This window comes from Mirounga leonina, unplaced genomic scaffold (genome assembly GCF_011800145.1).
Source record: "Mirounga leonina isolate KUSES-001 unplaced genomic scaffold, KU_Mleo_1.0 Mir_168, whole genome shotgun sequence".
Taxonomy (NCBI): domain Eukaryota; kingdom Metazoa; phylum Chordata; class Mammalia; order Carnivora; family Phocidae; genus Mirounga; species Mirounga leonina.
In genome coordinates, this window is record NW_023270426.1 from 53,289,469 (window position 1) to 53,302,869 (window position 13,401).

Sequence of the window (13,401 nt, forward strand, 5' to 3'; positions counted from 1 at the left end):
CACTCCCGTCTCCCCGGTCTCCGGCCGCACTCCATGCTCACCCGGCCTGTGACTGAGCATTTCTATCTCTGGCACCCGACTCGGTGTGGAGTCTCCAAACCTAGCAGATCCCTGCGGTGCACTCCTGCGCAGCTCCTCCCCGGGGAGGAAGGTGAGTCTCCCCGGATCTGCCGCTTGTCGGGTCCCTGCTGGAGGAGCAGGGGCCCGACTGTGCCGCGGATCACGGTTTATGGCCACCCCGAGCTGAGAGCCCGCGCCTGGGCTCCGCCTCTGCAGCTGGCTTCCCTGCTCCGTTACCTGGGAGTCTGCCGCACTCAGGCACCCCCGGTCTTTCTGTGACCCCGACGGTCCTGAGACCACACTGTCCCAGAGGGTTCCACCCCCCGCTTAGCCACCAGAGTGACGTCCCTCGGCGGAGCAGACTTTTAAAAGTTCCGATTTTGTGCTCCGTGGTTCTATCACTTGCCAGAAGCGGCCGTCGGAGGCCCCTCCCCCGCCGTCTATCCTCCCGAATATCGCCTCCGATTCATTTCTCCGAACGTCCTACCTTCCAGACAGTGGTCGCTTTTCTGTTCAGAGAGTTGTTGCTATTCTTTTCTTCGATCTCCTGTTGAGTTCGTAGGTGTTCAGAATGGTTTGATCCCTATCCAGCTGAATTCCTGAGACCAGACGAAATCCAGGTCTCCTACTTCACCATCTTGCTCCTCCCTTCTGTTTTGTTTCTTAAATTCCACATAAGAGTGAAATCAAACGGTATTTGTCTTTCTCTGAGTGGCTCATTTTGCTTAACGTACTCTTTAGATCTGTCCATTTTGTTGCAAATAGCAAGATTTCATTCTTTTTTATTAGGTGTATGAGGTGGTATCTTTATCCTATCGTGGACACTTGCGTTGCTTCTGTAATTTGGCTATTGTAAGTAATACTACAGTAAACATCGGGGTGCATATATCCTTTTGCATTTGTATTTTCATATGCTTTGGGTAAATACCTAGCAGTGCAATTACTAGATCACAGAGTAGTTCTATTTTTAACTTTTTGAGGAACTTCCATACTGTCTTCCACGGTGGCTGCACTAGGTTCCAGTCCCCCAACAGTGCATGATAGTTCTTTTTTTCCACATCCTCGCCAACACTTGCTGTATCTAGATTAAGTCCTGATTTCTAATCTGCGTTAGTATAAAACAAAAACAAAAAATTGTGTTGACAAGAATTCCTTTCAGGGAGGGCACTGAAGTTCTTCAGAAAAAACTTCACAGACACTTGAAGTTAAAGGTACAAGTCTGTTTCACCAGACAAAGTGGAAAAATTTCCTGGTCCTATCAGAGAGGTATAGAAAGGAATGGAATTAAAGACTGATGAAAGGAGAGGAGAAAAAAAGAGATGACACAAAGCTGCTACTCCACAGTGAGACCCAATTCCCCTAAGATCTTCAATGAATGTATTCACTTGTTTATTTACTTATTAAAACAGGTGCTAAGGGGACGCCGGAGTGGCTCAGTAGGTTAAGCATCTGCCTTTGGCTCAAGTCATGATTCCAGGGTCCTGGGATCGAGCCCTGCGTTGGGCTCCTGCTCGGCTGGAAGCCTGCCTCCCCCTCTCCCACTCCCCCTGCTTGTGTTCCTCTCTCCCTGTGTCTTTCTCTCTGTCAAATAAATAAATAAAATCTTAAAAAAAAAAAAATAACAGGTGCTAATGACGGTAGGCTTTCATAGAGAGGTGAAATGGGAACATACCTCAATATGCATAAAAGCCATATACAAAGAGCCTACAGCAAATATCATTCTCAACAGGGAAAAACTGAGAGCTTTTCCCTAAAGTCAGGAACACAACAGGAATGTCCACTGTCACCACTGTTGTTCAACATAGTACATTTTCCTAGTCTCAGCAATCAGACAACAAAAAGAAATAAAAGACATCCAAATCAGCAAAGAAGTCAAACTCTCATTCTTTGCAGATGACATGATACTCTATGTGGAAAACCCAAAAGACTCCACCCCAAAATTGCTAGAACTCATACAGGAATTCAGCAAAGTGGCAGGATATAAAATCAATGCACAGAAATCAGTTACATTTCTATTCACTAACAATGAGATGGAAGAAAGAGAAATTAAGGAGTCAATCCCATTTGCAATTGCACCGAAAACCGTAAGATACCTAGGAATAAACCTAAACCAAAGAGGCAAAGGATCTGTCCTCTGAAGACTGTAGAATACCCATGAAAGAAATTGAGGAAGACACAAAGAAATGGAAAAACATTCCATGCTCATGGATTGGAAGAACAAATATTGTTAAAATGTCTATACTACCCAAAGCAATCTATACTCAGTACAATCCCTATCAAAATACCATCAGGGGCGCCTGAGTGGCTCAGTTGGTTAAGCGACTGCCTTCAGCTCAGGTCATGATCCTGGAGTCCTGGGATCGAGTCCCGCATCGGGCTCCCCGCTCGGCGGGGAGTCTGCTTCTCCCTCTGACGCTCCCCCTCTCATGCTCTCTCTGTCTCTATCTCATTCTCTCTCTCAAATAAATAAATAAAATCTTTAAAAAAAAAAAAAAATACCGGGCGCCTTGGTGGCTCAGTTGGTTAAGTGGCTGCCTTCGGCTCAGGTCATGATCCTGGAGTCCCTGGATCAAGTCCCGCATCGGGCTCCCTGCTCAGTGAGGAGCCTGCTTCTCCCTCTAACCCTCCCCCATCTCATGTACTCTCTCTCTCTCATTCTCGCTCTCTCAAATAAATAAATAAATCTTAAAAAAAAAAATACCATCAGCTTTTTTCACAGAGCTGGGACAAATAATCCTAAAATTTGTGTGGAACCAGAAAAGACCCCGAATAGCCAAAGGAATGTTGAAAAAGAAAACCAAACTGGTGGCATAACAATTCCAGACTTCAAGCTCTATTACAAAGCTGTAATTATCAAGACAGTATAGTACTGGCACAAAAACAGACACATAGATCACTATAAAAGAGTAGAGAATCAGAAATGGACCCTCAACTTTATGATCAACTAAATCCATCAAAATCCTGGAGGAGAAGACAGGTAGCAACCTCTTTGACCTTGGCTTCAGCAACTTCTTGCTCGACACATCTCCAAAGGCAAGGAAAACAAAGGCAAAAATGAACTACTGGGACTTCCTCAAGATATAAAGTTTTTCACAGCAAAGGAAACAGTCAACAAAATCAAAGACAACCTACAGAATGGGAGAAGTATTTGCAAATGACACATCAGATAAAGGGCTAGTATCCAAGATCTATAAAGAATTTATCAAACTCAACACCCAAAGAACAAATAATCCAATCAAGAAATTGGCAGAAGACATGAACAGACATTTCTCCAAAGACATACAAATGGCCAACAGACACATGAAAAAAATGCTCTACATCACTCAGCATCAGGGAAATGCAAATCAAAACCACAATGAGATACCACCTCACACTTGCCAGAACAGCTAAAATTAACAAGTCAGGAAATGACAGATGTTGGTGAGGATGTGGACAAAGGGGAACCTTCTTACTCTATTGGTGGGAATGCAAGCTGGTACAGCCACTCTGGAAAACAGTATGGAAGGTTCCTCAAAAAAGTAAATATAGAGCTACCCTATAACCCAGCAATTGCACTACTAGGTATTTATCCCAAAGATACAAATGTAGTGATCCGAAAGGGCACCTGCACCCCAGTGTTTATAGCAGCAGTGTCCACAATAGCCAAAGTTTGGAAAGAGCCCAGATGTCCATGGACAGATGAATAGATAAAAAAGATACAGTATATATATATACACACAATGGAATAATATTACTCAACAATCAAAAACTTGCCATTTACAACAATATGGATGGAACTAGAGGATGTATGCTAAGTGAAATAAGTCAATCAGAGAAAGACAAATACCATATGATTTCACTCATATATGGAACTTAGGAAACAAAACAGAAGAGCATAAGAGAAGGGGGGAAAAATAAAACAAGACAAAATCAGAGGAGACAAACCATAAAGAGACTCTTAATCATAGGAAACAAACTGAGGGTTGCTGGAGGGGAGGAGGGCTGGGGGGATGAGGTAACTGGGTGATGGACATTAAGGAGGGCACATGAGGTAATGAGCACTGGGTGTTATATATCACTAATGAATCACAGACCTGTACCTCTGAAACTAATAATACACTATATGTTAATTGAATTTAAATAAAGAAAAAAAAACAGGTGATAAGGACTGTAGGCTTTCATAGAGAGGTGAAGTGGACAGAAAGAAGAGAAAGTAAGGTGTAAATTTTAGGAGATTTGAGTCAAGTTTTACCAATACTTCAGGAGGAAAAAGGGCCTCAAATGGAGATGTGTTACATAAGGTTTTTCCAGACTTTTCTGGACATAGCACAGTGAGATTCGCAAGCATAATAGTCTCATATGTGGAAAACTATCTCTGAGAGACAATATTCATTGCTGTTTGCCTTAGATCCTTAGATGAAAAGTGTATATTAACCTTTTTTACTAAATATTTTTATATCATAGTCTTACCTCTTATGCCTACAATTCTGAGTATCCTTCTCATAGCTGAGTTGGCTATGGACAAATAGAGGTATTCCATGTAACTTTTTATGTACAGGTTTCAAAATAATGTACCTCTCTCAAAAGGTTTAATATTTCCCAAGAATTATGTATCTTAAAGGTATGAAGATGAAGTAAATAATAAATTGTCTGTATGCTATTACCACATGATAGTCTTACTTTAGCTGATAAAATAGAAGTATGTTTCACACTTTTTGATTCAAATGGGAAAATTAGTCTTGAATTAGTCATATTATTCAAAGTGACCAGGAATGCTTCTTTGGCATAGATGATGATTTAAAGAAATCATCAATCAAATCTAAAGATAGAAAAGTGTCATAGAGTAGCTGGCATAAGATACAGAACTTGAATGATGGGACTGCAATAGGCAGAAATGAGAAGGTATCATTTCAGAAAGAGGGAAGGAAGACAGGAAGACAAGAAATCAGAGTATGTTTGGTGAAGGGCCTATGGTTCCATTCATCTGAAGGGTGAGGTACAGAAGTCAGCTTTAGGAGCCAGCTCTTGGCATAAGTGTTGATGTTCTCATGATGGAACAGTGGTCAGGTTCTTCAATGAGTTTTTTATGCAATGGGCACTGATAAGTGGAAACCAAAAAGGGAGAAGCTAGAGGATGACAAGTGTTGACTACTCTGGCAAATGGGCATGATTGGGACCAAAATTATTATTATTTTTTAAGATTTTATTTATTATTTGACAGAGAGCACAAGTAGGGGGAGCAGCAGAGGGAGAGGGAGAAGCAGACTCCCCGCTGAGCAGGGAGCCCAATGTGGGGCTTGATCCCAGGACCCTGGGATCATGACCTGAGCCGAAGGCAGACACTTAACAGAGCCACCCAGGTGCCTCATGGGGACCAAAATTATTGATGTATGACTGTTGCCAGTCATCCCCATCCACTTACTTGCTCTGACAATTTTATACATTTCTTCCTTCTCTCCACCTGTGTAGGAGGGACTTGCCTTGTCAGCTCCATTTTTTGGTTCTCACAGTCAAGAATGAAAAATGAAAAGATGTTCAATATCACTCATCATCAGAGAAGTACAAATCAAAACCTTGATAAGATACCACCTCATACCTGTCAGAAGGGCTAAAATTAACAACACAGGAAACAACACATGTTGGCAAGGATGCAGAGAAAGGGGGACCCTCTTGCACTGTTGGTGGGAATGCCAACTGATGTAGCCACTCTGGAAAATAGTATGGAGGTTTCTCAAAAAGTTAAAGATAGAAATACCCTATGACCCAGCAATTGCTCTACTAGGTATTTACCCAAAGGATACAAAAATACAGATTTGAAGGGGTACAGGCACCCTGATGTTTATAGCAACATTATCAAAATAACCAAATTATGGAAAGAACCCAAATGTCCATTGACTGATGAATAGATAAGGAAGAGGTGGTGTGTGTGTGTGTGTGTGTGTATGTATATATATATATATATAATGGAATATTACTCAGTCGTGGAAAAGAATGAAATCTTGCCATTTGCAATGGTGTGGATGGAGCTAGAATGTATAATGCTAAGTGAAATAAGTCAGTCAGAGAAAGACAGATACCATATGATTTCACTCATATGTGGAACTTAAGAAATGCAATGGATGAATATAGGGGGGAAAAGGGAGAGAGACAAACCATAAAACAGACTCTTTAAAGAGTACAAACTGAGGGTTGCCGGAGGGGAGGTTGGTGGGGGGTTGGGTTAAATTGGAAATGGGAATTAAGGAGGGCACTTCTTGAGATAAAGCACTAGGTGTTGTATGTAAGTGATCAATTACTAAATTCTGTTCCTGGAACCAATATTACACTATATTTAAATACAAAATTGAAACAAAAAGGAGAAGAAAAGGAATGAAAAATAGAAAAAAAAATACAAAAAGGCAGAAAGCCTGTGCCATTGTTATTAGAATGGAATGGAATGAAATAATCTCCAGAAAAAACCAATACATCAGCTGAAAAACAGTTTTCTTTCTTTCTTTCTCTTTTCCTTCCTTCCTTCCTTCCTTCCTTCCTTCCTTCCTTCCTTCCTTTTATAAATCCATAACAAAGTTAGATAATCAGAACCAGAAATTTAAGGAAATATTCCCTGTAGGGAGTAACTCAGTGCCATTGTAATTTAGACATAAATACAAATTATATTCATTGATTAGTGGGATCGGTTTATGGTGGAAATAAATGATAAACTACGGGAATTTTGCTTAATTAGACAAGGACTGAGGAGACTTTTAGGACTCCTGAACAAGGTGCTGATGTGATTGGTATTCTTCTCTAGGAAGAATCATCTAATAGCTTTATTTATATAAAGGAGAGAGGAAAAAAATAGAAGACAAGTGAAATCAGATAAGAGATATTACAGTATGCCAGGTGAAAGATAATGAGAGGTGTACTAAAAGGTGAGAGTGAGGATAGATAAGAGAGGATACCAAGGTATTTGGAAGCAGAATCAACAGAACCATTATGAGAAGCAAAGGAAAAGAGTTGACAATTTGATGTTTGAGGTCTCAAGAACAGAAAGAATGGAAGTGCCATTAACAGAAGAGGGGATGCCAGAGGAAGAGATGACTTCAGGGTAGAAATAGTTAGTTCAATTTCACATGAGGTGTTTTTGATATGCAGGTGTAACATCTGGGTTGTCACGTGGACAACTGGAAATGTAAGCTCTCTGAGGAAAGGTCTGCGTCAGGCCTGCTCACCTTGGTATCTCTGAAGCCCAGCATGTAACAGGTGATCAACAAACACAGCTAAATGAATGACAAGTGAATGTAAGTCAATTCAGTTCTCTGAATTCTTATGACATTTTATTGCAATTATTTCCTGCTTCTGTCTCTTTATTTATAGTCTCTGAGTTTTACATATATATCTTGGATCTCCATGGCTACGTGCTTGCTATACATTAAGCTCTCAATACGTGTTTGTTGAACTGATAAGTTAGGAGATATCAACTCTTAGTTTACAACCCTATTCACCATCCTCATCTCTTTTTCTTTATATTCAAATAAGATATAGCTCACGGAATGTCATTTTAATGTAAAAAAATAAAAATGCATATCCATAAAATTTATTTTAAAGAAAGCGTGACAGTAGTATATCATGGGTTTTCCCATTACTTTGGGAGTAACTATAGGTATTTCAACATTTGGCAATTCTGTTTGGGCTAATAGCCTTCTTGCAGTTGTCAAAAATTTTAGTTCCTTTCAACTATAAAAAGTCTGGAAAAGACCTTTGGGACACAGCTTGGAAATGACTGTTTAAAAGGTAAACATTTTTTAAATTTCATGAATGGTTGGAGTTCCCCATACTCAGCAGTTACACGTGACTCACTTTTGTCCCCAGGACAAGCTTTCAGAGCTAATGCAGACTGCCAAACTGAGTGTCTCCCAAGGCTCCTGTGATAACAAGTTCTTCTCAAGGTCCTCTCTCTACCCCTGCAGTGTGCAGGGTCTTTTAAGGAACACAGCATTTCCATTTTGGGCAAACTTCTCATCCCATATTCTATGTTTGACAATATATGAACGTTGTATATAGACAGTCCCTAATTTATGATGGTTCAACTTAACAAGCTTTTTCCCTTACAGTGGTGTGAAATTGAGGCACATTCAGTGGAAACCATACTTAGAGTTTTGGATTTTGATCTTTTTCCTGGACTAGCAAGATGTGGTGCCATACTCCCGGTGACACTGGGCAGGGGCAGCGAGCTGTGGCTCCCAGTCAGCCACGTGATCACAAGGGTAACAACTGATACACCTACAACCATTCTGTACCCATACAACTGTTTTGTTCTTCACTTCTAGTACAGTATTCAATAAACTACATGAGATACCCAACACTTTATTATAAAGTAAACTTTTGTTGGATGATTTTGCCCAACTGGAGGGTACTACAAGTGTTGTAAGCACATTTAAGGGTAGGCTGGGCTAAGCTATGATATTTGGCAGGTTAGGTGTATTAAATGCATTTTTGACTCATGATGTTTTCAATTTACGATGGATTTACCAGCATGTGACCCCATCGTAGGTCGAGGAAGATCTATATAATATATTTACACTGAAAATGTCTCTTTGGTCATTATGGATCATTTACTGGAGCTGTTCTTCCCTCATACGCATGGTTTAATAGTAAGATATAAAATTAAAAATTTTAATCTGCAGCCATTTTTCACCCTTTGGGCTGAGATGTCTTCATAAAAGTTAATTTTTTTTTAGAAAAGGCAAACCTTGAAAACAACATCTGGAGTTGAGTTCAGAAATTAGAACCAAGGGCGCCTGGGTGGCTCAGTCGTTAACCGTCTGCCTTCGACTCAGGTCATGATCCCAGGGTCCTGGGATCAAGCCCCACGTCGGGCTCCCTGCTCGGCGGGAGGCCTGTTTCTCCCTCTCTCACTCCCCCTGCTTGTGTTCCCTCTCTCGCTGTGCCTCTCTCTGTCAAATAAATAAATAAAATCTTAAAAAAAAAAAAAAAAGAAATTAGAACCAGATATGCTTCCTTTTTTTTTTTTTTTTAAGATTTTATTTATTTATTTGACGGTGAGAGAGGGAACACAAGCAGGGGATGTGGGAGAGGAAGAAGCAGGCTCCCCGTGGATCAGGGAGCACGATGCAGGGCTGGATCCCAGGACCCTGGGATCATGACCTGAGCCGAAGGCAGACACTTAACTGACTGAGCCACCCAGGTGCCCCCAGATACGCTTCCTTATCCATATTTCAGTTCACATGATAGCCTGCCAGAATGGAGAAAGGGAAAAGATTTACTAATTTATTTTTGTTTTGTTTTTGAAGAAATAATGAAAATATTTCAATGCTCAAAGTAGTTATGAGTCTTTTTTTAAATGAAGACTGAATATAGTTATCCCAGAATATGTATAAAGAAATGTTAAAATTAGTATAAATTTTAGATATAGTTAGCATTATTACCATACACGTTCAGAGGATTTAGTTAAGGGTTTCCTTAAGTAGCAACAGCCAAACAGTATAAACTGCTAATAGCTTGATTCTAAAACCAGTTTTCCAAGTAATTTATGTTATATGGGTTTGTAAACAAAAACAGAGAGCATCGTGGATCACCACATCAAAAACCAATGATGTATTTTATGGTGACTAACATAACATAATAAAATAAAATTAAAAAAAAAAAAACAGAAATTAGCCATTTGATTCGGCCATGTTACAAGCATTAGTATGCATCCCATTCAGAATGCCGTCATAAAAGAGCAAGTAGGGTTTTTGTTTTCTTAAAACTTCAACAGTGATTCATATTATGAAAAGAATAATTAAACATATGCACAGAATATTTTGGGAAGGTGATTAGTAGAATTCTAAGTTGGTATTTACAATTTACCAAGCACTATGGGACCCATTGTGTTTTACATTTACAATAACCTTTAAGAAAACCAAACACGTATTTTTCCATGAAACAGATGATAAAATTGAAATCTGCAAATGTAGTATGTTACATAGTTACTTTCATGAAGCCAATAAGTACTAGAACCTAGAACTTCTATGTCTTAGATCAGAGCTTTTTCTTTTCTTTTCTTTTCTTTCTTTTCTTTTTTAATATTTTATTCATTTATTTGACAGAGAGAGACACAGCGAGAGAGGGAACACAAGCAGGGGGAGTGGGAGAGGGCGAAGCAGGCTTCCCGTGGAGCAAGGAGCCCGATGCAGGGCTCGATCCCAGGACCCCGGGATCACGACCTGAGCCGACGGCAGGCGCCTAACGACTGAGCCACCCAGGCGCCCCAGATCAGAGCTTTTTCTATTATTGCATGTTATTTTTTTTGCATGATGAAAATCCAAAAACCATATCCCTAACTGGCTGGTATTTGGGACCTAGACTGACTGCACTCAATCCTAGAAAAATCTACCTAATGCTAATCTGAAATATTAGCATTAAAAAATAAACATATTAACATTGCACTTGGAGTATCTTTGTAGTAAGGAATCCATTAAATCGGGAACTCATTACTTTGATGGGATATCTTTATTAATGGATTTTTCTAATTGGCTTTGTAAATACGGTTTCATTTTCTACTTTTTCAATTGTTTTACATGTAAATTTCTCCATAATTTTTCCTTTTTAAGGAATTCTACAGTCATAAAAATAAGGCCTTTGTTCATTTAAGTGTTGAAAGAGAATTAAAATAAATAAAATCTTTAAAAAAAAAAAAAAAGGGGGCGCCTGGGTGGCTCAGTCGGTTAAGCGACTGCCTTCGGCTCAGGTCATGATCCTGGAGTCCCTGGATCGAGTCCCGCATCGGGCTCCCTGCTCGGCAGGGAGTCTGCTTCTCCCTCTGTCCCTCCCCCTCTCATGTGCTCTCTCTCATTCTCTCTCTCTCAAATAAATAAATAAAATCTTTAAAAAAAAAAAAAAGAGAATTAAACTATCCAATGAATATACCACATTAATATTTATTTTCAGTTTTTTGAGAGGGTAAGCGAAGACATCTATTAAAATCCACTCTACATCTCATAAATGAGAAAATTGAAGTAGAGTGCTCCTTTTTTAAAAAATATTTTATTTATTTATTTTTAAATCAGAGAGAGAGAGTGAGTACAAGCAGGGGGAGCGGCAGGCAGAGGGAGAAGCAGACTCCCCGCTGAGCAAGGAGCCCAATGGGGGGCTCAATCCCAGGACCTCATGACCCGAGCCAAAGGCAGCCGCTTACCCGGCTGAGCCACCCAGGTGTCTAGAGTGCTCCTTTTTTAATGTAGGGTTTTCTAAGTTTCATGGTGGCACAGCCCTTTGGATATTCTCTTGAGGTCAGTTCCAAAGTCTCATTCTAGTACTAGATTATGGTGTTCCCAATAAGCATGAGCCTGGAACTTTTTTTTCCTTTTTCTAACCCCCTTCCCAATTAATGAATAGTCAATCTGGTCTCTTTATATAGGATTAACAACAACAGTAGCAGTGGCAGCAATAATAACAATAAATGTCTCTCATTGTAACAATTTTGTATTACCAGGTGTGAAAAAGCAGTAGCTGCGATGAGAAAATCACAAAATAATGATAATGCATACTTTATAGTATATAGAGTTTGGCTTACTCCTCAAAACCTATGACATAAGAAGTGAAATTTGTATTCTTTCCATGCTAAAGAAATAGAATAAGGGCTCAGAGAAGGTAAATAGGGTATGCAAGGTTCCATGGACAGTAAATGGCACAGTTGTGTTAAGAATCCAGGCATCTCTACGCTACTGCAAATTTGCAATGGGTTCACTCTACCAAATTCTCTAATTCTGAAGCTGCATTCAGTTTGATTAGCCAGGTGAGACAAGTGTGGGCCAGTCTGGAATTCAAGAGCTCTGAATTCCTGTCTTCACCACATCTAGACTGATTTAGTACTCTCCAGTAGCATGACATCATAGTTAAGCATGGGCTCTAGAGACATCCAGACCTGGCTTAAGGCCCCAGTCGTCCAATTACTAGCTCAATGAGCTTCAGCAAGCTAGTTTCTCTAGGCCTCAGTTTCCTCATCGGTAAAACAAAGATTCTTATGAAACTTACGTAAGATAACAAATGTAAAATTCTTGGCCACAATAGAGGTGTTGCATAAATCATTGCTCCCAGCATTTCACATTATGCTGATTTCTCTTCTCCCAGGAATGCTCAGCAAATGATAATATGTAGATCAAAGTTTTTTGGAGGAAAGAAAATGAAAAGCAATATAGGTTTCATCACACATAAAATGCTGAACACACATGGAAACCTTTCCTCTGGTCATTTACATTCTACCTCTTGCACACCTTGGAATTATTGCAAGGTCCTTAAATCCAGATATATATGAAGTATTTCTTTGAACTGGATAAACAATATGTCTTATATCGTTATATGACTCCATCTTTTTTGTCTCTAGGTTTTCAATCTCATAATAAATAAATTTAAAACTTACTAAAAAATTTTACTGAATTCTATTATGAATTTTCTTGATCAACAAATGGTTAGAGTATCACTGGTGTTACAGATGAGGTAGGAAGGCATTGCTTTGTGAAAATATTTGACATCATTGAAAAGGGATAGAAATCAAGGTTAGCTTTCAAACCTCAATTGACTTGAATTTATACACATTTCTAAAATCAGGTCAAATTGATCAAAATCAATTTGATTTTGATTCTTAAAGGTTAGAGGATTCCTTTTTATTTATGGGATAGATCTATTTCCTTGAATGTATCTCAACAACTAAATCAAGATAATGTTTAATTAAATAATCATCATTAGCAGTTAATGCCGTGTTTTTTTCTGTCTCCTTTTAATTTTGTTACCATCCAAAAATGTAGGATTGAAATACAGTAGTTACAAATATAAAGGTGAGAAACTCGCTTGTAATTCCAATGGATTCATTCAAAGACACCCCAAAATCTTTATATTAGGTGGTGATGACTTCAACAATGTGCTTGTATGCATAAATTCAGAATTTTTCTGTATCATTTAGCATGCCCTCAGTCACAAGCAATAGAAAACTCAAAATGGATGAAACATTGGGGAAATTATTGGCTTGCATACCTGGAAATTCAGTGGTAAGGTAAACTTTGAAGGAGGAATTATCCAATGGTTCTGATTGAATTTCCCTACAGTTCTCTCAGTTCTGTCCCACTCAGGATGTGATCCTTAGAATGGAGCAGGATGGCTTCAGAAGATACAAACCCCACCACAACGAATGACCACAGGCTTGAGGGAAAAAAACAAGAGCTTTCAGAACTTTCTCATAAAAGAGAGAAAACTTCCTGAAATCCCCAGCAAGCTCCCTTTTGTGTGTTTTTGGTTAAAGTTGGGTTGCATGCCCACTTGTGTAGCAATGTTTGAGGCAGTGGAGTGGTGGAACTGTGGCCACCCTACGTCAGTTTTCCCTGT

General features: G+C 39.4%; 1 protein-coding gene across 1 annotated transcript in view; it reads left to right on the forward strand.

Annotated features, from left to right (window-relative positions):
- The window catches only part of XRCC4 (X-ray repair cross complementing 4), a 776,985-nt gene that overhangs the window by 478,036 nt on the left and 285,548 nt on the right, over positions 1–13,401 (forward strand). The window contains exon 6 of the mRNA XM_035014787.1: positions 7,174–7,319. The gene's annotated coding sequence lies outside the window, so the exon portion shown is untranslated. The remainder of the gene's footprint in view (positions 1–7,173; positions 7,320–13,401) is intronic.